This window comes from Pantherophis guttatus, chromosome 3, assembly GCF_059756535.1.
Source record: "Pantherophis guttatus breed Tessera chromosome 3, ASM5975653v1, whole genome shotgun sequence".
Classification (NCBI taxonomy): domain Eukaryota; kingdom Metazoa; phylum Chordata; class Lepidosauria; order Squamata; family Colubridae; genus Pantherophis; species Pantherophis guttatus.
In genome coordinates this window covers 173738979-173766011 of record NC_142065.1, presented here as the reverse complement: position 1 = coordinate 173766011, position 27033 = coordinate 173738979, and the positions used below count along the sequence as shown (strand labels likewise).

The window sequence follows — 27033 nt, the reverse complement described above, 5'->3', positions numbered from 1 at the left end:
AAGTCCCAGCTGATCGGGAGGAAATGGGGATTTTGCAGTAACCTCCCCCTGTCATGCCCACCAAGCCATGCCATTCCCACCAAGCCACACCCACAGAACTGGTAGTAAAAAAATTTGAAACCCACCACCCATATACACTATCCCATATAATAAAATCATCCTACTTTCTTGGGAAGAATATATATGAAGACCAACGCAGTTAAAGAACTGGCATGTGTGATTTCACATTCTTGTGTCAATAATAATAACAAAACTATGATAGAACTGATATTTCCATGTCATATTTTTAATTTATCATTTGAGTGAATCAGTGTCATCTTTTCACATCATATGTCTTCCCTTAGTTGAGTCAGTACTAAAATAGAAAAGTTATGGCTTTGATATATAGAGAAAAAAAACTTCCGGTATAGATTACAAATCTTTGCAGATGGCAATAGACTTCTTTGAATTCAATAGAATTTTATGCAAAAGATCCGCCTGTCCATCACAAAACCCCATGTGCAGCTAGGTATTAACTCTATAGTCATGGGTATTTGCAGGACAGGAGAGCATGAGAGATCACTTGAATAATTTATTTTATTTATTTTGTTTTATTTTAAACATTATAGAGGCATTATTAATTATATCAAACTCAGGGCAGCTGCCAATCAACAGTTAAAACATCCTCAATAATAAAATAACATAATATACTGTACATATCTACCATGTTTCCCCAAAAATAAGACCCTGTCTTATATTTTTTTGAACTCAGAAATAAGCATTGGCCTTATTGCCATCCACTCAAAAGCCCAATTGAGCTTATCATCAGGGAATGTCTTATTTTGGGGAAAACCCCAAACATTAAAAACCTGACCCCAAAGTTAAGCTTCCAAAACACAGTCTTGAGGGAATCAAGACAGCAAGCTGAAGTTTATTCATATTTTGAGGGGGAAGAAAATTCCATACCCTTACATCAGCAAACCAATGACCAGATATACAACAGATGGATCTTTCGGACATTGCATCCTTTCAAACCTGTGTGGACTGACAGTTTTGCAAGATATATTTCTCTTATTAATTTAGCAGTTTAGAATAGTCAAAATATTTTGTCTCTGTCCACAGGTTCTATAGAAATCACACCAGATCCATTTTTGATCCACAGCCATATACATGGAAATATTTGTAGTGAAAGACATTTTTCTGGGATCATTTATACTTGAAGAACTGAGGAATGACATTTTAAAAACACTCTGGCTGATGTTCCGCTACCTTAAAGGCCAATTTTTTCAAGCATTATTAGACCTTGGAAGCATAAATATACAGAGAAGGAGAGAGGGAGGAAGGGGAGAGAGAGAGAGAGAGAGAGAGAGAGAGAGAGAAAATTAGGTTCATTACATTCTACAGTACCTTCTACTGTCTTAAAAATAGATGCACTCCATTCATGTATTTACTTGCTAAATGGCTATTTATATTAACAGACTGAATGATGAAGTACAATCAATATCTTTGACAGAATGGACAAGATCAGCACTTAGACTAGAGCTGAAATAAAATAAAATTGCTTTTGATGGTAACTTCATGGAGATATCCATGTTGTTTTCTTGGGAACAATAAAGAACAGTGCCTTCTTCCAAGATGTTTTTTCAACTTCCTAGTCAAGCTTGGTGTTCAGATCAACAATTTAAGATATGCTGATGATACAGTTCTGCTTGCCAGTAAGCATGAAGACCTTCAGCTCCTCATCAACAGAGTCTCAGAAATATCTGAAAAATATGGCTTGAAGCTTAACACCTCAAAAACCAAAATCATGGTCGTCAGCAAACAACCCATTAATTTACCACTGATAAATTCGGAAGGAATATCATTAGAAAAAGTTGAAAGGATCACATACCTTGGTTTTAATTTACACGAAAGCTGGGACATGATCAGTAAAGACAAGGATAGAGAAAGCTCAAACAGCATTATTTAAAATGAAAAAGGTCTTCTGCAGTCATGACATAAGCCTAAGGCTGAAAATTAGGCTTGTCAGATGTTACATCTTTTCTATCCTGCACTACGGAGTAGAGAGTTGGTGTCTGACAGAAAACCACTTGAAAAAACTAGAAGCATTTGAAATGTGGATTTACAGACGACTGTTATGTATAAGCTGGGTTAACAAACTCACAAATGAGGAGGTGATAACCTGCCTGGGAAAGCAAAGGGAAATAATCAAAGCCATTAAAAAGCGAAAGTTAGAATATTTTGGACATGTGATGTGAGACACAGAAAAATATGGCATCCTTCACTTAATCCTCCAGGGATGGATTGAAGGCAAACGAGGTCCAGGCAGAAGAAGAACATCATAGCTTCAAAACCTAAGGGACTGGTTTGGAGAAAACTCAGCAGCACTTTTTCATATGGCTGTTGACAAAAATAGGATTGCCAACATGATCGCCAATGTCCGATGACAGATATGGCAGAAGAAGAAGAAGAAGGAGGAGGAGGAGGAGGAGGAGGAGGAGGAGGAGGAGGAGGAGGAGGAGAAGAAGAAGAAGAAGAAGAAGAAGAAGAAGAGGAGTTTTCAGGGAACCCCTCCTGGATTTCTTTGTGATAATCCCCTTTAAGTACTAACTTGATATCACTGTTTACATTTTTAGATTAGCAAATGCCAGCCAGTTGTTGACACCTGGTGGGGTGCTGACATGTTAGATAAAGCCAAGCCCAAAAATAGCAATAGCATTTAGACTTATATACCGCTTCACAGCCTTCTCTACAGAGTCTCTATGATTTACAGAGTCAAATGCTAGGGAATTCTTAGAAGCCACTGGCAATTATAACATTTCTTGTGCACCTCCCTGCACCCCCACATCCCCTTCCCAACCCCCCTTGCACTCTCATGTACTCCCTTGCACCTGCGCATACCATTCTCAACCTGCACCACACTTCTCATGCACTCTTATGCACCCTCCTCAACCTGCACCATTCTCACAAGTCACATGCTCATACACTTCCCTGACCCTCCTTTGACCCTTACACATCCTCACCAATTTACACCCCCATTGCCCAACGTCTTCCACCCTTTCTATGCTTGCTGCATTAGTAGTAATTGTTGTTTGTTCAATGATTAATCTTGAAATGTTGCCAATAAAATAAAATACATAGTCTAATTACAGAATAAAATAGGTAGGGGGAAAGGGAGAGATAAACTACATATATGGCAATACATTGTCATTAATCAGATAATTGAATCTCCCCTACAGGGTACCCCAATTTGTTCAATATATCAGGTCCTTAGGACCACTACCTCAATTATAAATGTAGCAGTTCTACATACAATCTGTACATTGGAGCCCAAGAGAAAATATGACAATCTGTGGTTTGGATCCCAGTAGGCTGATCTTTCCAATAGGGATAAGTATTTAAGCCTAATGGGGCATATAATCCGACAGTCAAGCTTTCTGTATTAAATATATAATTTAAATATGTTGCAATGATTGGTTGTTATTTTTATATCTTTTATATTTGAAAAATTACTTTCAGTGACTTGTTTTGTAAAACTAAAACGCTTATATATATACTGTAATTTAAAAACCAGTAAATGAAAAATAGACATTAAAATTTCTTAATATTACTGTATAAAAGCAACTATCTACTGAAAAGAATCATAGAATCCAAACTGCTTAGTGCAGAAATTCAAAATTAAGAAATCCCCTCAAATGATGGTTTGACTTGTATCCAGGGGCAATATCTAGTGATTGGTTAAATGTTGAAGCAGTTTTACTGTTAGAAAGTTTTTTTTCTAACATTCAGGTTGAATGTGTCTTCCTTTAATTTGAATCTATCAATTTTTATCCTGAATTCTAGAAGAATGAAGAGCATGTATTTATTTTATTTTGTGAGACATACTTTCAGCTATTTTAAAAAGATGATCAAAGCCTTCTAATCTTCTCTTCCCAAGTTTATTGTATTCCCAGTTGTACAAATCTTTCTGCATAATGTTTCCTTTCTCCTTTTCTGAATCTGTCCAGTTTCTCGGAAACTTTCTTAAGTTTCTGAGCACAAGCTCAGAATTGGAAGCCGTACCCGAGATGGGCACTTAGGAAAGTGAAATAAATATAGTAGTTATTTGGAAACAAAGCTTTTGTTGAGGTGGACTAAAATTGCAGTTGCCTTTTTGTAGGCATGTCACATTATGTGGTAACTGAAAGAGAGACAAAATGGGCATTAGTTGAGTGTGTAACCAGGCATGGAAATCCATTTCACACTGTATGTTTGCTGTTTGTCCTTCACAAAATAAAGTAAAAAGCTGTGCAATAGAAAGAAAAGCTTATCATGGAGAGGTAATTGGCTAAAGGACAGGAAAGAAAAATACCAATATTGACTTAGAGAAGTAGGAGAATTTTCATGATGAGTGTTTCCTTGTTATTCACTCTATTGTCTACTTGCTGAAATGCATGCAATTGTTATGAGTTTGGTAGAAGAATAGAGAATAGAAAGCAGAGAAAATAGCATCTCAAAACCAAAAGCAATTTATGTCTAAAAAGAATTATTTTCAAATAGATGTAGGAAATATTTAGATTTCCAATATTTATTTATGTATTAACTGTATATGCCAGCAATCTCAATGTCAGGCAATTCTAGGCAGCTTACAGTATCATAAAAGCAGAGTTAGAAACATTAAAAAATAATATTAAAATTAAATAAACTAGGAACCATAATACAATGGAGTGAGAATACGATCTTTTTCCTAGTCCACTAACCACCTCCAGCCTGGAATGCCCCATCAGGGTCCCAGACCAATTGGCAGAGACAGGCTTTGAGACTCTTTCAGAAGGCCAAGCAGGTTGGGATGAATTTGTCCTTGAGGAGCACAAGGTTTCAGAGCACAGTAGCCATGGCAGAAAAGGCCCTTCTCCTGAACCCTGCCAGTCAGAATTTCTTGACCAATGGCGTTCACAGCATGCCCCTTTCTCTGGAACAAGTGGGGCGGGCCTATTCCATTGGGATGAGACAGTTCTCTAGGTATCTTGGCAGTGGTGGGATTCAAATTTTTTTCACTACCGGTTCTGTGGGTGTGGCGTGGCTTGTTGGCTGTGGCATGGCTTAATGGGCGTGGTAGGGGAAGGATACTGTAAAATCTTCATTGCCACCCCATTCCAGGGGAAGGTTACTGCAAAATCCTCATTTCCTCCTGATCAGCTGGGACTCGGGAGGCGGAGAATGGATGGGGGCGGGGCCAGTCAGAGGTAGTATTTACTGGTTCTCCGAACTAGTCAAAATTTCCACTACTGGTTCTCCAGAACTGGTCAGAACCTGCTGAATATCACTTCTGTATCTTGGATCTATGCCATAAAGGGCTTTAAAAGTAGGAGCCTGAGTGGCGTAGGAGGCTAATGCCTCCTACTAAGGCAGCATTTAACATCCAGCTGCCTGCAATTACTGCGAGTTCAATTCTCATCAGGCTCAAGGTGGACTCAGCCTTCCATCCTTTCTAAGGTGGGTAAAATGAGGACCCGGTTTGTGGGGGCAATAAGCTGACTTTGTATAAAATATACAAAAGTATGAAGGCTATTGCTTAATGCATTGTAAGCCGCCCTGAGTCTCTGGAGAAGGGCGGCATCCGAATAACCAAAGACCTACACACACACACACACACACACACACACACACACACACACACACATAGTGATAACCAAAGTCTTTAAAATATCTTTAAACTTAGGGCTGGCAGGAAAGGGAGGGCATGGAGCTTTAGCTTTGATGTTGAGTTGGGCTCCCAAATTCCTTAAATTGCCTCCAATCCTCAATACATTTGCTTTAAGTGTTGCCAAGCAACTGAAACAACTTATTAGGACAGCTGTGTTATTTCTTTACTTTACAATTTTAAATGCTTCTCTCAGATGATGATGTTGACATTAAAGGTGGCCTGCAGAGAGATAGCTCCCCCTCCCCCAAATGAAAACATTTATTGACAAGTGCAATAGCAAAACATGCTTAACTTTTTCTGTTTAAAAACTTGAACAATTGGAGAGTATTACAAATCATTATTTTCCGCCTTCCAACTACTGTGCCTGCTGGAATATTAACGGAGGTTGCCAGAAAGGCCATCCGTTTCTAGGCTTGCCAATTGCTTAAATCGGTTTTTTGACACTCAGAGAAAATAGGAGGCAAAAATTGTCTTGTTGCTTTCTCCCTTGAAGCCTTTACTCAGCATATTTCTTTTAACTCGCTTGTTTCACAATTCAACAGTATATTCAATTTGCAGAAAAGCAAATCTACACAAGATCTGATCCCTTGTTAATAATTATCCTTAGTCTGTTGATGTGATTCTCCAAGCTTGTTCAAATTACATTATTGTCCTGACTGCTGCTATTTTTGTGACTGTAATAACATTTATCAATCTACACTCTGATTAGTGCACAGATTGTACTTCAGTATGCATGAAACAACATCCTGACGTTGTTTATCTTTTTAAGCAATATTTTTGTGTATTAGTACAATAATTTAACACATTCCAAAATGCCTGCCACATAAGGATTGATAATCTTGCTGAGTCTATTGCAGAACTAAGATACACTTTCACTGCAAGAGAAGGCAAATGTAACAAAGGAAATACAGGTAGTTCTTGACTTACAACAGTTCATTTAGTGACTGTTCAAAGTTACAACAGCACTGAAAAAAGTGACTTATGACTGTTTTTCACACTCACGATCATTGCAGCATCCTCAAGGTCATGTGATCAAAATTTATTTATCAAAATAAATTTCATATTTATGACAGTTGCAGTGTCCAGGATCATGTGATCACATTTTGCGACCTTCTGACAAGCAAAGTCAATGGGGAAGTCAGATTCACTTAACTGTGTGATTAACTTAATAATTGCAAGAGTTCACTTAACAACTGTGGCAAGAAAAGTCGTAAAATGGGGCAAAACTCACTTAACAACTGTCTCACTTAGAAACAGAAACAATTAAAACATATTAAACAAATTTGGCCCATACTAATTAAAACACCCCTTTTTAAAAAGCAAATTAAAATTGAACAATTAAAAAGAGTTAGGCCAGCCCAGCCTGTTGGAATAAAAATGTTTTGAAGGCACGGCGGAAAGTGCGTAAGTCCGGGATCCTCTGTATCTCCGGGGGGACCTCGTTCCAAAGAGCAGGTGCCCCCACAGAGAAGGCTCTCCCCCTGGGGGCCTCCAGTCGACACTGTTTGACCGACGGCACCCTGAGGAGCCCCTCTCTGTGGGAGCGTACTGGTCGGTGAGAGGCTACTGGTGGCAGAAGGCGGTCTTGTAGGTACCCAGGTCCAACAAATGATGTGAATCATTTGTTGTGGTCCGCCAGCAGTCTGCGGAGCTGGCAGCGGAGTCGGACAGTGAGGAGGCTGGGGAGGACAATGGGTCAGTCCTGGAGTCAGGGGAAGGCCCAGACGAGGGCTCTGCGTTGGAGGCAGAGATGGGGCCAGGGCCATCTGGGAGTGATGCACGGATTCTGGAGCCTCCAGAGGTGGACAGCAGGGAGGCAGAGGAACAGGAGGAGCCTGTTCCTAGTGCACACATGTGAAGAACTGCCAGAAGGCAAGAGCGGCTAAAGCAAAAAGGACGACTCGGGAGTAAGGCCAGGAGATGATTGGCCCCTCCCATAAGGCTTAAAAGAGCAGCAATGGCTCTTGGGTTCTTTGTAGGAAAGCAACGTTGCTACAATTGTTTCTTGTCGGCCTCTCTTGTTTCTGAACTTTGTGGGGTTCTAGCCAAGAAAAGCCTTTGGCAGGGTGCCAAAGAAGACAAAGGTTTGTGATAAGGCTGAAGGACTTTGTCTGAAGGACTTGTTTTGGAATTAATTTGGATTAAGATGAGAATGAAGTAATTCTCAGCTGTTCTAATAAAATATGTTTGTTTATGACTGATTGTGTCTGGTAATAACTACTTGGGCCTACGTCACAACATCATTCCTAAATTCTCTTCCAAAATGAACCATTTGCCAGCAGTAGGAAATTCTCCAGCTCAGATGGCTACTGCCTGTTGAGAGTCTTCATTTTGCTAAGGGAATTGAGGACAGAGTTCATTTATATAAACTGAAAATACCTTCTTGTTTAACATAAGGACTTGGATTGCTGAAGAAGAGGTCAAAAGATTATTTTATAGCTTTAAAGCACCAACTCATATAAAGTATGACTTGCTCTGATGAGATGTCCATGGATACATTCCGGCTGAAAAATATAGAAAGCTCTGGTAAACTAAGGCTCCATATTGATTTAAACCTTGACTTAAACAAAGAATTTGGGGAAAAAACCCAGTAAGAAATATAACAATAATAAAAAATAAAAATAAGAGATTGCAAATTGAAAAAGTATACTAAAAAAATCCCAGATACCCATATGTCCAATCTTGAGGTGAAATACATGTTTTAACAACCAAAGTCCAAAATAATATTAATGCAAAATGATTTTTAAAGAATAAACATGTGTTTCATTTTAGAAATGAAAATTTCATTTCATTTTTTGTTGTGGCTTTTTTGGGAGAGGGGGTGGGAGCTAGGAGAGACAACAATCAAATGTGCCATTTGATGGGTTCCATAACATTCTGGAGTCCCCAGGCCCATTGGCAGAACCATGTCTTCAGAGCCTTAGGGGGGGAAAAAGCCAATCGTATTTCTGTATGGATGATGTTCCACATGGAAAAAATCCTTCTCTTGGTCCTGCTAGATGGGTCTCCTTAGGAGAGCGTACCTGTAGCATTCCCTGTCTACCTGTTCTGATGGATCAGGTGATTATGATTGGGAAAATACTGTGCTTCAAGTAACCGTTTCTCAAGCCAGGCAGGGCTTTGAAGGTGACAACAGGCAGCTTGAATTGGCTCTGGAAGCAAATTAACAGCCAATGCAGCTCCCACAGGAAAGGTGACACAGGTGGAAATCTCTGTGGTCATGTGGCCAGCATGACTAAATGCCAAAGGCGCACAGAACACTGTTACCTTCCCACCAAAGGTGGTCCCTATTTTTCTACTTGAATTTTTTATGTGCTTTCGAACTGCTAGGTTGGCAAAAGCTGGGACAAGTAACGGGAACTCACCCTGTTATGCGGCACTAGGAATTCGAACTGCTGAACTGCCAACCTTTCTATTGACAAGCTCAGTGTCTTAGCCACTGAGCCACTGTGTCTCCCTCCCTTTTTTTAACAATTGAAGCTTCCAGATACATTTTAAGATCAGCCCTATGCAGAGTGCATTCTTTTCTATGGACCAAAGAATCCCAAACTCAGAGCTATTTCATCTTCCCAGAGTTCATTTTCAGCTGTTGCTCCCCATCCAGCCCTTAATAGCCTCCAAGCACTGTGAGAGGGAGATCACAGCATCACTTAACTCATCATAGGCTGAGACATATAGCTGGGTATCATCAGCATATTGATGATATCTCAGCCCATGGTAGTGGACGATCTTGCCCAGCATCTTCATGTAGATGTTAAACAGAAGCAGAGAAATTACCAAGCCCTGCAGGACTTCGGAAAGCAGGGGATGAGGACGAGATCTGTCACTTCTTATTAATGCAAACTAGAGCAACCACAGAGGAAGAAAGTGAACCAGCACAACAAAGTATTCCCCATTCCCACTCCCTGAAGCCTCTACAAAAGAATACCATGGTCAATGATAGCAAAGGTCACTGAGAGATAAAGTAGAGTGAGCCTGGATGAACTAACCCCATCCCACTCCCACCAGAAATAATCAAATGAGCAACCAATGCTGTTTCCATGCAAGTCTTAACCCTAACTGATGAGTCCAGATAGTACATTTCATCCAGGAACCTCTTCAGCTATCACACAATCACCTTCTCAACAACCTTCCCCAGAAAGGAAAGATATGAGATAGGGCAAAAATGACCTAATAGGGTGGACTGTAGCAATGGCCTCTTAAGAAGAGGGTGGACCACAGCTTCCTTAAAAGGCTGGGTCACCATCCCCTCCCAAAAGAAGCACTAATCACTGCTAGAACCCACCTGCATGTCACCTGAATATGCTGAATATTTATATTTATATTATAATGTTTATGTTAAATATGCATTGAGAAACAGACATCGGAAATAATTCAGCAGTTATTATGAGGAAAATATTAGTGATTTTTCCTCCTCAATTTCAACAGAAAACAGAAAGCACTGATTAAATAGGCATTTTCACCAAAGGTCAATTGGTTAACATTCCTGCCAACATTATCCAGAACTATTGCAAGTTATTCAGTGTAATCTTAGCAGATAACAATGACATATGTAAATTATTTTATACTAAAGTTTTAATGATATGCTGAAATATTTAAAAATTATTCTATATCACAAAGTAGTTTGATGAAATTCATCAAATTAAAGCTCTAGTCACCTTCTCAGGGTTTCTTTCAAGGTAATCTGTCATGCTTAATGCAATAGTTTTTATATAAAACTGATGAAATACTCATACCCATATGCATCATTTTAAATATTGTTAAAACATTTTTACTGAGAAACAATAAAGTTTGTTGGTGGTGCAAAAGGTTTGACAACTCAAAACAATACACTGAAAATAGATTGGATCTTCAAAATAATTTTAATTCTGCTCCTTTAATGTACAGGTGTAGGGCATTTAAAACAAGAACAGAATGAGAGAAATATTTAAGGTTATTAATTCTGTAAAATAGTCTAATACTTTTTAGAACATATTTTTTCAATGTATTTATGAAATATGTTATGGCATGTTCTCAAAAATATTGTTTTCACTCATTAATTGCACAGTAAGATTACATTGCCTGAAAAGTATTGAAAAATACACACCATTCAGAGAAGATGCTTTTATATTCTATTTTACAAAACATGTTTCCAATAATAAAAGATATTAAAAATAAATAGAACTTGGGTATAGTTGCTTAATGCAGACTTGCTAAAACTAGTTATTTGCAGTGAATGAATTTAGGTTGCTGTTTACAGAATTGATAGAAAATAATCTTTACACAATTTTTTATAAATACCCTTGAGCACATTTTGTTTAAAAAAGAGAAAATCTATTACAACAAAAATAGCCTTCTTAAGATTTGAATTATTTTTCTCTAGAAATGCTAACTTGCTTATAACATTTCCCTAAAATACACATCATATCCAATTTTCCCTGATTGGACTGAATTTTAAGGAATAACGATATAACAGGAGGAAACCTTGTAGATGAACAAGGATGGATAGGGATGAAATATACAAAGTTGAAATCATTTAGCAATGTCCTAATGACTCAAGTTACCTAATATGGTGAAAAATACACACTAAAAGTGCATTATATTATTTTATATACACATAACTTAAATGCCTTTAAGTTTAATTATGTTAGCTTTCTTTTTTCAGATTTCCCCTTATCTCCAGTAACTTGGATTCTATTGTTGTAATTATCAGTCTTCTCAGGTTAAAATGTTCTGATGAACACCTGTTGCTCTTTATCATTATAGAAGTGACATAATCGTTGCTGAAAAATAATTAGTAGGAGGCAATACAGTTAATTTTGAAAGTTAGGCATTGACCATTCTATATGGAATCAGAAATTTTGGAAATTAAAGTAAAATAAGGCCACAAAATTAGAATCAGTTGACTCTTTTACCTGAAAAAGCCCTACTTGCTTACAGGATCCGATCCAATTTAGATGGCAGGTTTCTGTTTCTGAGCATATCTCTTATTCATTTTCTTTAGGAAAACTTCCGGCAAGGAAACAGAACAATTAAATAATTGAAGGGCCATTCCCTAGGACTGACAGCTTTTTTTTAATGCTGCATGCATGGAAATGTCTCCTCAAGCAAGCAAGTAAACCACAAGCATTTTTTAAAAACAGAGATATGACCATAGTATTAACATAAATGTCTGAATAATTTATTGTAAAAGAAAAGGTGCTTTGTAATATGCTTTGTTCATTATAGGTATCACTCACAATTCTTACCAGCACAATATAATATGATGAAATTTTGATTAGAAGCCATAGAAGAATAAATTACCGAACCACTTGCAAAATCCATTATAGTACTTTTTAAATGTCTGATGATGTTGAAATATAAAAGAGGTAGCAAATCAGAAGGAAGATGATCTACTAAATAATGAATGTGCTTGTTTAACTGGACTTTCCTTGCCTGGCATATCAGCTATACAGTTAGCCCTTGCTTAACAACCACTTGTTCAAGGTTATGATGGTGCTGACTGAGTGGAATTTAAAACTGATTCTAGGAGCTCTGGGCATCACAAATGTCCCTGTGGTCACATAATCATGATCTAGGCACTTAAGAACCAGCTCACAATTTGACATCATAGCATCACATAATCCTGTGATTGCCATTTGCTGGCTTCTGACAAGCAAAGTTAATGGGGAAGTCATCAGGAGGTCACAAATGGCAGCTGCACTTAAAAGTGGCATTGAATTCACTTAACAGTGGCAACTGGAAGTGCCTAAGTGGCCGTCACTAACTGGCATGGTTATGTGATGACACACTTTGTAACTGCTTGGCTTAGTGATGGAAATTCCAGTCCCAATTATTGTAATTAATTCAAGGTTACATGGATTTCCAACACAAGAGGTTTGTAACATCTTTGACTGACTACATCTCTTAATAGCAATAGCACTTAGACGTATATACCGCTTCACAGTGCTTTACAGCCCTCTCTAAGCAGTTTACAGAATCAGCTTATTGCCCCCAACAATCTGGGTCCTCATTTTATCGACCTCAGAAGGATGGAAGACTGAGTCAATATCGAACTGGTAAGAATTGAAGTGCTGAACGGCTGGCAATCGGCACTTAGCAGAATTAACTTGCAATACTGCATTCTAACCAGTGAGCCACTATGGCTCTTTAAGCATTGCTAACTCTATCTTTGCAATGGATGCTATATCTTTTGGATCCCAAGTTGTGTTATCATTCATTTCCTTATTTATTGATTTTATTCTTTCATAGACAAGATTTTAGAAGAATCTAGATGTTGCACCAGTGGTTCTGATTTAATTGTATTTATTTTATTTATTTATTTAGTTTGTCAAACATGTAAGAGATAACAGGTATAAGTATAAAGATGAATATGAACAAAGGAAATGGGTACGAATAAATGAGGACAGTAGGACAGGGATGGTAGGCACGTTGGTGCGCTTATGCACGCCCCTTACAGACCTCTTAGGAATGGGGTGAGGTCTACAGTAGAAAGTCTAAGGTTAAAATTATGGGGATTTGGGAATGTAACAACAGAGTCAGGTAGTGCATTCCAGGCATTGACCACTCTGTTGCTGAAGTCGTATTTTCTGCAATCGAGTTTGGAGCGGTTTACCTTGAGTTTGTATCTATTGTGTGCTCGTGTATTATTGCGATTGAAGCTGAAGTAGTCATTGACAAGTAGGACGTTGTAGCAGATAATTTTGTGTACTACGCTTAGGTCAGACCGTAGGCGGCTTAGTTCTAGGTTGTCCAAGCCCAAAATTTCAAGCCTGGTGGCATAAGGTATTCTGTTGTGATCAGAGGAGTGGAGTACTCTTCTCATGAAATACCTCTGGACTCACTCAATTGTATTAATGTCCGATATATAGTGCGGATTCCAGGCAGATGAGCTGTATTCGAGAATTCATCTAGCAAAGGTTTTGTATGCCCTAGTTTGCAGTACAATGTTACCAGAGAAGAAGCTTCGCAAGATTAGGTTAACAACTGTTAATGCCTTTTTGGCAATGCTGTTACAGTGAGCTCTGGCACTTAGATCGTTTGAGATGAGTTCTCCAAGGTCCTTGACAGAGTGAGAGTCGTCTACGAGGTTGTATCCACCCAGCTTGTATTTGGTGTTCTGATTTTTTTTGCCAATGTGTAATATAATATAAAATAACATAAAACAGAAGAGATTAAGGACTTGGGAGAAATTGGATTCAATAAGAGCTAGCTTGGTTTGGTAGTTAAGTCACCAGGTTAGAAAGTCAGAAACCATGACTTCTCGTCCCACCTTAGTTATGAAAGCCAACTGGGTGACTTTGGGCCAATCACTCTCTGTCAGCAAAACCCACTGTATAGAGTTGTTGCTGTTGTGGGGGAAAACAGGCAGAGAAAGGTATATTGGATATGTTTGCCATCTGCTGTTATTTGTAAAAATAATAGAGGTGGGATACAAACAAACAAACAAATAAATATCCCCAATTTAAGAAGTATTCTGTGGCAGTCAATGACATAGAAAAAATATTCAAATGTGGAAAGACCTCCCAGAATTTGGATTAAGTTTTTTGTTCTCCTTTTTTTAAAAAAAACTTTTAAATCGCTTTTAGCTTAATCATCACTCTAGATTTAGATCAATTTTTGCATGTATTGTTATATACTCCTTGAAGTTATTTTCACAGTAAGAGCTATGGTAGCTTACAGGATCAAAGACTCATGTTGAGTAGACTGCCAACTATGTCAGACTTTTATACAAAAGTCTTAATATTATTTTGCTATGTTTTGAAATCATGGCTAACATGGCATCATAGGTAATTAAATTTTATGGATAGTTAATAGGTAATTTGCTTTGGATACTTGAGTTCAAGTTCTCACTTGATCACATAAGTGAATGATTTTAGAGCCATTGCTAGATTTTGCAGGGATAAAATTGGGGGCTACATTGTCTTGATCTTGGATAGACACTCCAGATTTAAATGAAATAAATCAATGAATGATGCTTCTCAGGCCCCTCAGGAACATTTTTTCCCAAGGAATCATCATTTGTTCCTGAAGTCCAGGTGGGTGATGGTTTGCTCTGCTAAGCACAATTACTGCAATCTCATCTTTTCAATTTTTATTTTTTCCTAGTTATTGTAGGTATGTATTATTAACTATTGCCTCTGAAGAGTCAAGATCTACTAAGAAGGTGGCAAAATGTTTTGTTTGGTATCCCTTCTATCCGCTGGGAATTGCAAACTCTACTGACTCTAAAAGTAGGTTAAGTTTATTTCCCTGATTAATCCCTTCTTTACTTCTCCATTATTCTATTTTACCCTTTATTAGCCTATTGTTAATAGGTTTCTTGTGTCAATTTATTTTCTGTTCAAGACATCTTTCCCCACACCAGCTCCTTCTGTTCATCCTACCTGTGTATCCTACCTATTTCCTTGGTTGCCTTTCCATTTCCTCCTCCTTTCATTACTGGTGGTTTTTCTTCTTTTCTCATTCCTAAAATTCTGCTGAATACATTAAAATGGTCCTGTTGACCTGTATGAGCATCTACAATTTCACTTAACAATGGTAATTGGATCTGGGAATTCTGTTGCTAAGCAACAGTCATAAGGCACAATGTCACATGACCATATTGACTTACAAGATCAGGTCTGGTGCTCCCAGTTGCTATTGTTAGATGAATCCCATATGGTTGCAGCATCTCATAATCACCACTTGCAACTTCCTGATGGGTTCCCATTGGTTTTGCTAATAGGAATCCAATGGTGAGGGTCACAAATGGCAATCAGATGACCATTGACCACAGGATGCTGCAACATCAAAATAGCAAACTAGAAATTGCACACAACAGATGAACATGTACCATCAGCATTTTCTTCATTCCTACTATCTTTGTAGCCCTCTAAGTAAGCTCTTCATTGTTCAGGAGAGCAGGAGTTGCAACTGACATTAAACTGACTTCCACAATTTGACATTCGCAAATCTTTTTTTTTTACAGTAGTATTTATATGAGTATGGTATGCTTCCTAATACTGATTTCTAAAATCATAGCAATAGCAGCAAGAAAAGAAAAGAAAAAAAAGAAAAGAAAAGAAAAGAAAAGAAAAAGAAAAAGAAAAAAGTTAAACATGGTCTTCAGTGAGTAATACTCTTACCAGCCCAGAAAACCAGGACTGAAGAAGCTGACTGGAATATTGCTACTAACGAAACAGCATATCCTGGTCCATATAATCAGTAGGGTTTGAGCTCAACTCAAAAAGTTTTTTTCCCCTAAAAAAAGACTGATTGTTTTCTTGTATTCAGCTTTTACTGCCCAATAAGCTAGGCAGTATGCTAAGAGAAATACAAAGAACCATTTGCCAGATTGGGCAATACTTCCCTACTAATTACTACTACTCTTAAGGATGACAAAACTAGTCATGTGACACTATATGAGCCATGGTGGCACAGTGATTAGAGTGCAGTACTGCAGGCTACTTCTGCTGACTGCCGGCTGACTGCAATTTGGCAGTTCAAATCTCACCAGGCTAAAAGTTGACTCAGCCTTCTATCCTTCCAAGGTGGGTAAAATGAGGACCCAAATTGTTGTGCAAAATATGCTGATTCTGTAAACCACTTAGAGAGGCTGTAAAGCACTGTAAAGCGGTATATAAGTCTAAGTGCTATTGCTATATTACCACACAATGGAATCAGAAGCAAAGATACCTGTTGATTTATAGCTTTGTAATGGAGATTTTCTGAACTGTAACTTACAGGGTTTTTTTGCTTTGGCTGAAAAACCAATATTTGAAATGTCAGATATTTACTCCCCAAGAGAAATCAAATGAAGCTGTTTTTCTATTGAAATTCATCTTGCAGATAGACATGTCTGAAAATTGCTGAAAGTCAATTCTATTTTTACTATATTATTCATCTTTCTTGCTAATTATTTTTGGTAATATAGTGGATCATTTAAAAAAATAGGAAGAGAGAAATTAGCAAGAGAGCTATTAAAATATATAAACATTTCTGCAAGAAAGGAAAAGGAGAGATGAGTATACAAGCTATTGATTAAAGCAAAGGTTTACCTGAATAGTGATGCTTTCTATCAACATGTTCTTTTCTGTGGGGTCCTTGTTGCTCTCTGAGCTTGGTTGTTTTCTTGCAGATGTTTTATTGCCACATAGATAACATCATCATGTTCTTTTTTTTTTCTGGAAAAAATAACATATCTCAAACCATATGGAAATAGGTTTTATTGGGAATTTAATGAATATATCTGACGAAGTTTTATAATTTTGACTTTATAATCTTGCACAGAGCTATTCAATCGTCTGAATGACTATAATGTGGCAGGAAATATTTTTGCTATCATTTGTTAACAAAGATGTATTATACACACACATTTTGCCCCTTTATTTAGTATTATCCTATGCTATAAGGTATACTCATAAATAATTGCTATTCCTAGGATCTCCGACAATTGAATCAATCTGTTTCAGATAGATTTGGAAGACATCTGAATAAATTGAATAAATAAAGTTTTTCTGAACTATATCAAACATTTGTTTTTGGTAGGAGAATTCAGATGAACTCAGAGATTTTATATCTGCAAAATTGAACACATTTCTCCTAAGCTCTCCATAATAAGAAAACAACTGGGGTATGGAGAGAAGAAAAAATACGGCATAGTTCTACAACTAATTGTCTTACCTTCCATCAAAGTGAGTGGTTTTATGAAGTTTTCCAGTTACAGTACTCTTGAAGTCTATTTTTTATTTTGACAAACAGGAAAGATAGTTTTGGCAAGACACATTCTACTGATTACAGCACTAAATATGCTGATATTCAAGTTTTGCTTATCTTTTGTTTTGTTTTCCATCTATCATCCATCTTTATCTTATTGCATGTCTTAAAGTTAGCCCCAATTCAATCCAACAGAATGTTAACATCAATCAAACAGAACAAAAAAACAATAGCTTGGTAATTTTACTCTGCATTTATCTTTCTGAAATTTTGTAGGTTCCTTGTGCCTTTATGCGTGTGTCATTTTCATGCAGTTTGCAAATAAATAAACAAGCAACATACTATGGAGGAGGAATCAATTTTCTGCAAAATCCACCTCAATTATCATTCTGACATGTTTTAGGGTCACCTCGATCTATATTCTACTAAAACTCCCTTGTCTGTTTGTAATCTTCAGTTGGATATAATGGTACATCATGGGCAACATTTTTTGTAGCAATATAATTGAAATGGGCTAATTTAAGGCATGCATCCAAAATCCAGGTTCCATTACTCCCATGGGATTGAAATTTGGTTAAGTAGGGGCCACTTCCTTAGCATTGCCACCGTGCCACATGTGATAGTCTTTCCAACACTCCCTGTCAGCTTTCTGAAGATAAGTCAATGGGGAAACTGATAGGAAGTCAGAACTCACTCTCACTTCTTTTTTTGCCTACCCATGGCCATTCTATTTCTCTATTTAGATAACCATATATCTCTAAAACACTGACCTAAGGGTCATGGGTTGTCTACTATTCTCTGAAAAAATAGTAATCTCAAACTAAATAGGCTTGACCAGTGGTGGGTTGCCCCCGGTTCGAACCGGTAGTAAAATCAGCGGGAGGCCCCGCCCACTGCCCTGGATGTCATCAGTGATCTGCGCATGCACAGAAGTGATCCCGTTGCGAACCGGTGGTAAAGGCCTGACCCCTCCCAAGATTCATTTGTAAATTTAATCTATCTCTGGAAAGAAATAAAAAGATGACTGATGTTTGTTTTTTTTTTACTTTTGAAAAGCAAGCAAGCACGAGGAAGCAGCAGATTGCATTGTACCTAACCACATATAATTATCAGTTAGTTATTAATGAAGTCTCCATTTAATTCTGTTAAACATAGAAAAATATGGATTCTCACAAGCTATGGATGCTCAGAATTTCAAGTTTAGATGGATTTTTTAATAATCAGCTTGTTAAATTATATCTCTAACAGGACCTAAATAAAGTTCAGAACGACCAAGCTTTCTAAATTTCTTTCAATGTCTTTAGACAAGGATGAAAGAAATTTATAACACTCCTGCTTATGGAACTTGACTAGCATGTTATAGTGATGCATCAATCTATTCAACAGAATATTATTTCCCAGTTACTGCATTTATGAATGAGTTAGAGTAACTTTCATGCAGTTATTGAACAAATAAAAATCATTTCAGGAAAAAAAGTTATTGTATCCACTCTAAAAAATATAAACTGTACTGAAGTGCCCTCTATTGGTGATTCAAATGTGGTGTGCTTTTAAATATATTTTTATATATATTTAATTTTATTTTTATATTTATATATATAAATATATATAAATATATTTATATTTATATATTTTTATTTTTATTTTTATATATATTTAATTTTATATTTAAAATATATTTTTCTATTGTATTTTTTTCATCTTTCTCAGATACACAAGGTCACATTTGTAAGATCAAGAGCCATAAATTGATTTAAATAAATATATTAAAAACAAAATAGTAAATATTGAAAAATGCATTGTTGATTATTAAATAATTTTCTTGAAAAGATAACACTATCTTTTGGGTTTATGTATCCCATATATCAGTGATGGATAATCTTTTTGCCATTGCGTGCCAGGAGCAGGGGGAGGGGGAGGTCGCACATGCATGTGCCCATACACATAATTCTATGTGCCCTGCCCCCGCGCATGCGCACGCAACCCCCCCATGCTCCTGACAAATGATGGCACTGTAGGCCCGTTTTTTGCTGTCCCCAACCTCCAGAGCCTTTCTAGCAGTCTGGGGAGGTTGAAAACGGCCTTCCCCATCCCCTAGAGACTCTCTGGAGGCCAAAAGCGGCCCGTTTGCCAACTTCTGGTCCCTTTCTGGTCTCCTATCTGGTCTCCAGGGGGGTGGGGAAGGCTGTTTTCACCCTCCCCAGACTCCTAGAAAGGTTTGGAGGCTGGGGACAGCAAAAAATGGGACTTCCGGTGCTACCGGAAGTTGGCAAATGGGCAATTTCTGGCCTCTGGAGGGCCTCCAAGGTGGGGGTGGGGAAGGCTGATTTCACCCTCCCCAGACTCCTAGAAAGGCTCTGAAGGCTGGGGAGAGAGAAAAATGGGCCTTCCCCCCACCACCCCAAGGTCCTCCGGAGACAGAAAACTGCCTGTTTCCCTACTTCTGGTGGGCCCAGAAGACCCAAAAATCAGCTGGCCGGCGCGCACATGTGTGCCGGAGCTGAGCTCACATGCCCACTGATGTGGCCATAGATACATTTAAGTAGTTTTCATCTGCATTGATATATATGGTCACTATCTATATTTCTCAGAGAATAAGAAAATTTATATTTTTCTGAATTGGGTGCAACTATGTTTATGCTAGAAAGCATACCATGCATATTTGGGCAGCCACTGGGTGAAATAAAATGTTGGTCTAAATAGGCCTTTGCCTGATACAGCCGGCTGTTGTTGTTGGCAGTTTCTCTTGAACTAGATAAATACTAGTTTATCTGTATTTAAAGTCTGTGTAAAGTCACTCTCAGTTACACTTTAAGCTCTCGGAGCAGAAAATTATATACTATATGTAACAATACACCATGATCCCATGTTTGGAGTTCACAAGACTTTAGTTTCTCTATTTTACAGCACATATCCTGTGTGGAGTTTTCAGATATGCTGATCTCAAGAAGGTAGCAGATCATCAGTTTCATCCAATTCGGATTTATCAAAGATAGATAAATGGTTTTCAGTAGGGTTCAAATCCTTTACTGACAATTGAACTCATGGACATTTGTAGTTTAGGAAAGATAGTATAATGGTATGTGGAATGGATTCTTGGAGACGGGTTGAACAGATATTGCCTAAGGAACAATTAGATAAGAGAGGGCACAGCCTGCATCTGCTTAACAGGAAAGAAACTGAGAAGGGAACCTCTTTAACTGTAAAAAGCACATCTGTATTATCAGATTTACAAGATTCTGTTAATATAGCCTTACAACAAAGTAGAATTAGCTATTCTTGACAGAAAGCATCTAAATTAGTACACTGTATATCTGAAGTACAAAGGCCCAGAGTTTAATTCCTAGTAGAAAATTTGAATCTCATAGAACTATGATGGCAAACCTATGGCACCTGTAGGCACGCAAGCGGTGCCTTAGCTCAGCTCCAACGCGCATGAGTGAGCCAGCCAGTTGATTTTTGGGCTTTCCGGTCCTACTAGAAGTTGGGAAATGGGGTTTTTCCAGTCTCCGGAGGGCCTCCGGGGGAGGGAGAGGCCGTTTTTGTCCTCCCCAGGCTCCAGAGGCTTTCTAGGAGCCTGTGGAGGGCAAAAAGGGCCTTCCCCATCCACCCGGAGGCCCTCTGGAGGCAAGAAACAGCCCATTTCCTAACTTCCGGTGGGACAGGAAGGCCCATTTTTCGCCCTCCCCAGGCTCCAGAGGCTTTCTAAGAGCCTGGCGAAGGGGGGAAACGGCCTTCCCCACCCTCTGGGTTTCAGTGTCTGAGGAGAATGTTGTGCATCATGCATTCCCACCTGTTGAACTAGGCCCAGGGGAACTCATGTTCAGGTTCATTTTCAGCCACTGAAGCTCATTGGATAATGTTAAGACCCAACTCTCTCTTTCAGCTTAACCTTTCTCACAAGGTGATTGATGTAGCAAAAAAATGGAAGAAGGCGTGCTAGTTACTGTATATGTAGACAAGGAGAAAGCTCCAGATATAAATTACAAATAAGTAAAATAAAGACATGAGAAAACCATTTGTCTTTTAATGTCTCTCCCAGGTTTATTTAAATATATATGAGAACATTAAATAATTTGAAAGTAAGAAGAAAAGAGGATGGAGAGAATTTGGATGGATAGGATAAACTGCTCCTTCTGGTTTCCGAGTCTGCTCTCAACTTCTTCAGGGCATGTAGTCTTTTCTTCTGGACCTTTAGTTTAATATTCAGTATTCTCGCTGTTGAGAAATGCCAAGAAAAGCAAAGTAAAAAGCTATGTAACCATGTCTGGCTGTGACTATTTGATTTTAATTCCATGTCTGTTTATGCTCCCTTTATAATTTTGCACAGTAAGGTTTGTCCTAATGTGAGATAGACCAGAATGTGACTGTTCAGTCTTTGTGTATTCTAAGTATGCTTTTTCCTGGGTGAAAGTTATTAATAATCAATAACTATAATTTTGCATGAAAACTTAATATACTAATTCCATATCGAAATACTGTTTTGCCCATTTAATGATGTCTTGTTACATCAGTATTTAGCAAAACTCTGTCTAGAATCCTACCACTGATGATGTTACCTAGCTTGTGTAATGAAATGTCTGTATGAAAACAACCAAGCTCAGATAGCATCAAGGACCCCTCAGCTATAAGTATTCTCCTTTATTGGTCCTTTTGTATTTTATTTTATTTATTTATTTATTTATTCATATTTGTATACCGCCCTACTCCCGAAGGACTCAGGGCGGTGAACAGCCATAATAAATACAAATACATATAGAAGTTAAAAACTATTAAGAAACAGATTAAGTAATTTAGGCTCATTTTCCAACTGAAAATGCAACAGGACTCCTACAGATACTCCTCGACCTACGACCATCATTTAGTAACTGTTCAAAATTATGATGGCACTGAAAACAGTGACTTAGGACCAATTCTCAGATTTACAATCGTTGCAGGATACCTGTGGTTACGTGATTATGATTCATGCACTTGGCAAGTGGAATGTATTTATTCTCGGCTCCGCTAGGCTGCCAGTGTGAAAACGCAGGGAATTCACAATAGCCTGAGCTTGGTGAATCAATCCTGGTTCAATATCCGCTACACAACAGCTACTACTGAACGCCGGATTGCTAATGCACATAAAGCAATGCTGAGAGAGGCTGCTATCCAGCGCCCTTTTATTGGGGCTGCTTCTGTGTGGGCGTGTCTCTGCAATTACAGCCAGCGAAAAGGTGTTCTGGTTTGTATCTACTGCCACAGAAAGTAGCCCAGTCGCGGGAGTATGACATTGCTCTTCATCTTGGCGTCGCTGTTATCCTCCGATCCACAATATTCCCCACGCGACCCTACTATACCCAACACCAGTGAGCAGTAACTCCTATCCGTGGTTCCTAAGCCCACCACCATCACCCGTGCCAACGTTCGTTCGTCCGTTCGCCCCACCCCTCTTCCAGGGTATCATCCAGTCAGGATAGCTTGGTGTCGAGGGTTTCATAACAGTTGCAACATCCTAGGGTCACATGATCATCATTTGCGAGCTTCTCAGCCAGATTCTCACAAACAAAGTGTACAGGGAAAGCTGGATTCACTTAACTAGTGCAGGATTCGTTTAATGGCTTTGGCAAAAAAGATTGTGCAAGTCCTTGACACACACATGCATGACAGAAATAAAAATAAGGTACATGCAGGCAAGTGTATTGACTCTAGTGCATGATTCAACCAGACAAAAACAACAACTACAGAAATACAATGATATATTGTATAGGGTAACAAAGATGTTCTTTTTTTGGCCCATCTATATCCATAAACATGATCTACAGGAAGGTAAACATATGCTAGTCTCAGTTTTCCAGAGTTCAACACAATATATTCTTAATGGGTGTGTACTGAATTCCCTGTCAGATAAAATGACAAAAGACTTAGTCACTTCCCATCTTGGCTGGTATTCTAGACACTACTGGTACGATCATTTAATTGGCACTTCCTATGACTATGTATTTGTCATAGAAGTTAAAAGCAAACACATCAAAGATCCAAGATCCTCTGCCCACATGGAGAATCTCCTCCAGTCCTTTGGTGTTTCTGTTTCTTTCACATGCAGAGAATGAAATCAGAGCTAAGGGCAGCAGAGATGTTGTAGCTGGAATAGCCCCATTTTGCTTCTATTGTCTCCGGATTATATATAATGTAATGTAATATAATGAATGGAATGGAATGGAATGGAATGGAATGGAATGGAATGGAATGGAATAGAATAGAATAGAATAGAATAGAATAGAATAGAATAGAATAGAATAGAATAGAATAGAATAGAATAGAATAGTTCTTCAATAAATATAGTTTGTACCCATGGTTTGTTTTGGATCAGCCTTAACCATGGTGTTGCCTGAAGAAATGGAATTAGTGTTAATCTAAAAGAGAGAGACAGAAAGGGAAGAAGGGAGGGAGTGGGAGAGAAAGAGAGGGTGGGGAGATTGATTTAATTTTTTTTACTGTAGACTGTAAATTAACACTAACTCCATTTCTTCAGTATTGGGATAATAGGCAACACCATGGTTAAGGTTGTTGCAAAACAAACCATGGGTACAAACTATATTTAATGCAGAACACAAAGATATTTAACTTATACTCTAGGCTTTAACATCACATTATATAGGTCACCCAGTTCAGTACAGTAGCTTTTCCTTTAAATCAGTTTTCCTTTCACTCTTATATCAGGGGTGTCAAACAGGTGGCCCGCAGGCCTCATGTGTCACACACAGGTCACGCCTACCTCAGCTCCATGAATGGGAGAAACATCGCGAAACTTCATGTGGCAGCAACGTGACGCCGTGAGTTGACACTCGTGCTCTATATTGTTCATAAATAGTATTATAATTTATATTATATCGTATCGTATCGTATCATATATATCATATCTCATCTCATCTCATCTCATCTCATAGTATAGTATATATTATATAATACTATACTATAGTATTGTAATTTAAAAAGATATTTTAGAATGTACAGGAATGCAAGCACAACAGATATGTCTTCTGCATGAGCCTGAAAAAAATAACTGCCTGCTTTATGGAGTCTGGTTAAAGACAATGCTGTATCTTACAAGGAAGCCAGAAAAAAGACACAGCTGCTTTAAAGAGATACTACGTTCCTTCCCATTCTGAAGCATCTTTTCTGTCTTTCTTTTGAAGCATGCAAAACTATAATACATATTAATCAATCCTTGTTCCCTTTTTGCAGATCAAAATGTTTTTGCCTGCCAGTGAGTTTTGCACACTAATCAATTATCTGCTTATTTTGGTTCTTTTTTTGGGGGGGGCGGCGGCAAATAGACTAGGATTAGTTATTGATCGATGGCTGACAGCTACCTTTGCAAATGTATGTACCACACCATAATCACAAGGATATTACACTAATCAATTATGTCTCTGGCAGGCAAAATCTTTTGGACATTAGATTGTTAACGCTAACAGCAGCAAAAATGGCTTATAGTTGTTTGAAGCTTGTGGGATAATTGAGAAGTTTCAATGCAGTTTACTAAAATCTTTCTGACTATACTCCCACTTAAAAAGTTTTGCTTATAGCTTTTTGTGGGCTGTGAAACCATGCAATTATGACTGATTCAAATAGCTGTGGTTAAACGAAGCATTGCTTTGTGCAATGTATAAACAAGGCAAAAAGATTCCCTCCTATGATAATTATAATTAAGGCATCTATGATGATATCCATGAGTTTAAAAAAAAATCAGGTATTTGGCTTACTTTGAGATACCATTATCTCATCAAAACATTATAATCAGTACACATATAAACAAACATATTTTTTCATGGGGTGCATTCCTTTTTTTTTTTTTTTAATTTGATTTATATGCCGCCCTTCTCCGGAGACTCAGGGCGGCTTACAATGTGTTAAGCAATAGCCTTCATACTTTTGTATATTTATACAAAGTCAGCTTATTGCCCCCACAAACTGGGTCCTCATTTAACCTACCTTAGAAAGGATGAAAGGCTGAGTCAACCTTGAGCCTGGTAAGATTCGAACCTGCAGTAATTGCAGGCAGCTGTGTTAATAACAGGGTGCTTTAGACCACTGTACTACCAAGGCCCCTACTTCATAGGATTACATTAATATATTAGAATCACAGCCATAGCACTGGCTCATTTTTAATTACATAATCAGATATTTCAACCAAGTACTAAACTACTGTAGATAGATCGTGTAGATTGAAAACCTTTTGGGTAAAGACCTTATCGCTTGAAATTTCTGTTAAAAATATTCTTCTACCCATAACATCACTTCCTATTTTCCTTATACATGCTAAGCAACAGATCAACAATGGCCCGCTCAGTATTGTACAGTTTAGGTCAAATTGTGTGCTTCAATGAATTCCTAAATGAACAGAAGCTGACAATCTCTACATGGTACAAAAATTAAACACAGTATATTTCCACAAATTTGAATGCATACTTACTATTTGTGGCAGTTATTAATAAGAAATTAATATGGTATTAATAATTAACATGGCAGGTGCATACGTTTGCAGAGCCTTTTAATTGGTAATTAGTGACAACTCTACCTCCAATTATTTTCTGTAGCCAGCTAAGAGCCTTTTTTCCCCCTTACATTTCATTTTTTTTCTTTACTTTTCTTTGCAGAATTCTTGCAATATAGTTCGGAAATATTCCTAGTCCTCCTTGATGAACTATATTGAGATTTGCTGACATATTTTCAATATTATTTAGGTCTGGGCACCATGAAGACCATGTCTATGACAACACATGTGCCTGATACAGAGCTTGTTCCTCATAGCCACATTCTTTGAATCAACTATATGAATATGCCTTGATGAGTGATCTCTGTGCTCAGATAAGGCAGATAAATGCTGTCCTTACTGTTTTAATGTGGGGCAGGTTAAGGACAGGGACTTTTGAATCCTCCTTGCTATTGTGCTCTTCTCATCTCATAATATCACCAACTAGCAGGAGAAACAGCCATCAACCACTGTCCTTAATATGTAATAGTTTATTAATTTATTAATCTTATGGCCATATCAAAGAAAATAAAAGCATGGGATCTAATTCCAGGGTAAAATGGATAAAAATACAATAATAAAATACATATGTGGTAAATACAAAGAATTAGCATTCAGATAGATACATCACCTTTATATGATGCCCCAATCTATTTGATATAATGGGTTCTTAGCAAAACTGCTTTAACGAAGTAGTTATGCTCACAATGCCACAATTAGATGCCAGGAGAAAATAGGATAATCTGTGATTCAGATTCGCCCAGGGTCCAGATTAGTGGGCTATTCTTTCAAATATATATGTTAAATATTTAAGACAGTTAAACAAACGAGCAATATATTTGATAGCTGGGGCACTGCACAGACTGTACATGTTCACTCATGATATGGCAGGTAATGGAAGTACCCATATTTGGTCATGGAATCCAACAACTCAAAACTTGCTTTAAAATATGACCTGCTTAAGAACTTCATCAAACTCATTGGCAGATATTTTTCAAATTGGAAAATAGTTTTGTTCTTAGCCAGCCAATTTGAAGATCTATTTTTTGCCAAGAACTCCATGTCAATTTGGGCACTGATATATTTAGGATTCTGTTTAAAAATGACCCTTGCCTGGGAGACAGTTGAGAGTAAATACAGGTTGAAAACCCATTCTGTGAATAACTTTGGCAAGTCA

At 37.8% G+C, this 27033-nt stretch overlaps 1 protein-coding gene across 13 annotated transcripts in view; it reads right to left on the bottom strand.

The window, feature by feature from the left end:
* NPBWR1 (neuropeptides B and W receptor 1) overlaps positions 1 to 27033 on the bottom strand; it is a 90228-nt gene that overhangs the window by 61047 nt on the left and 2148 nt on the right. For 4 of the 13 annotated variants that reach the window (XR_009620169.2, XR_015733379.1, XM_060681980.2 and 1 more), the window contains exon 2: positions 16684 to 16809. The gene's annotated coding sequence lies outside the window, so the exon portion shown is untranslated. Of the gene's footprint in view, positions 1 to 10508; positions 15427 to 16683; positions 16810 to 21359; positions 21560 to 24095; positions 24173 to 27033 lie in introns of those variants that run through there. The other 9 variants (XR_004593370.3, XR_015733375.1, XR_004593371.3 and 6 more) reach the window with 7 other exon arrangements.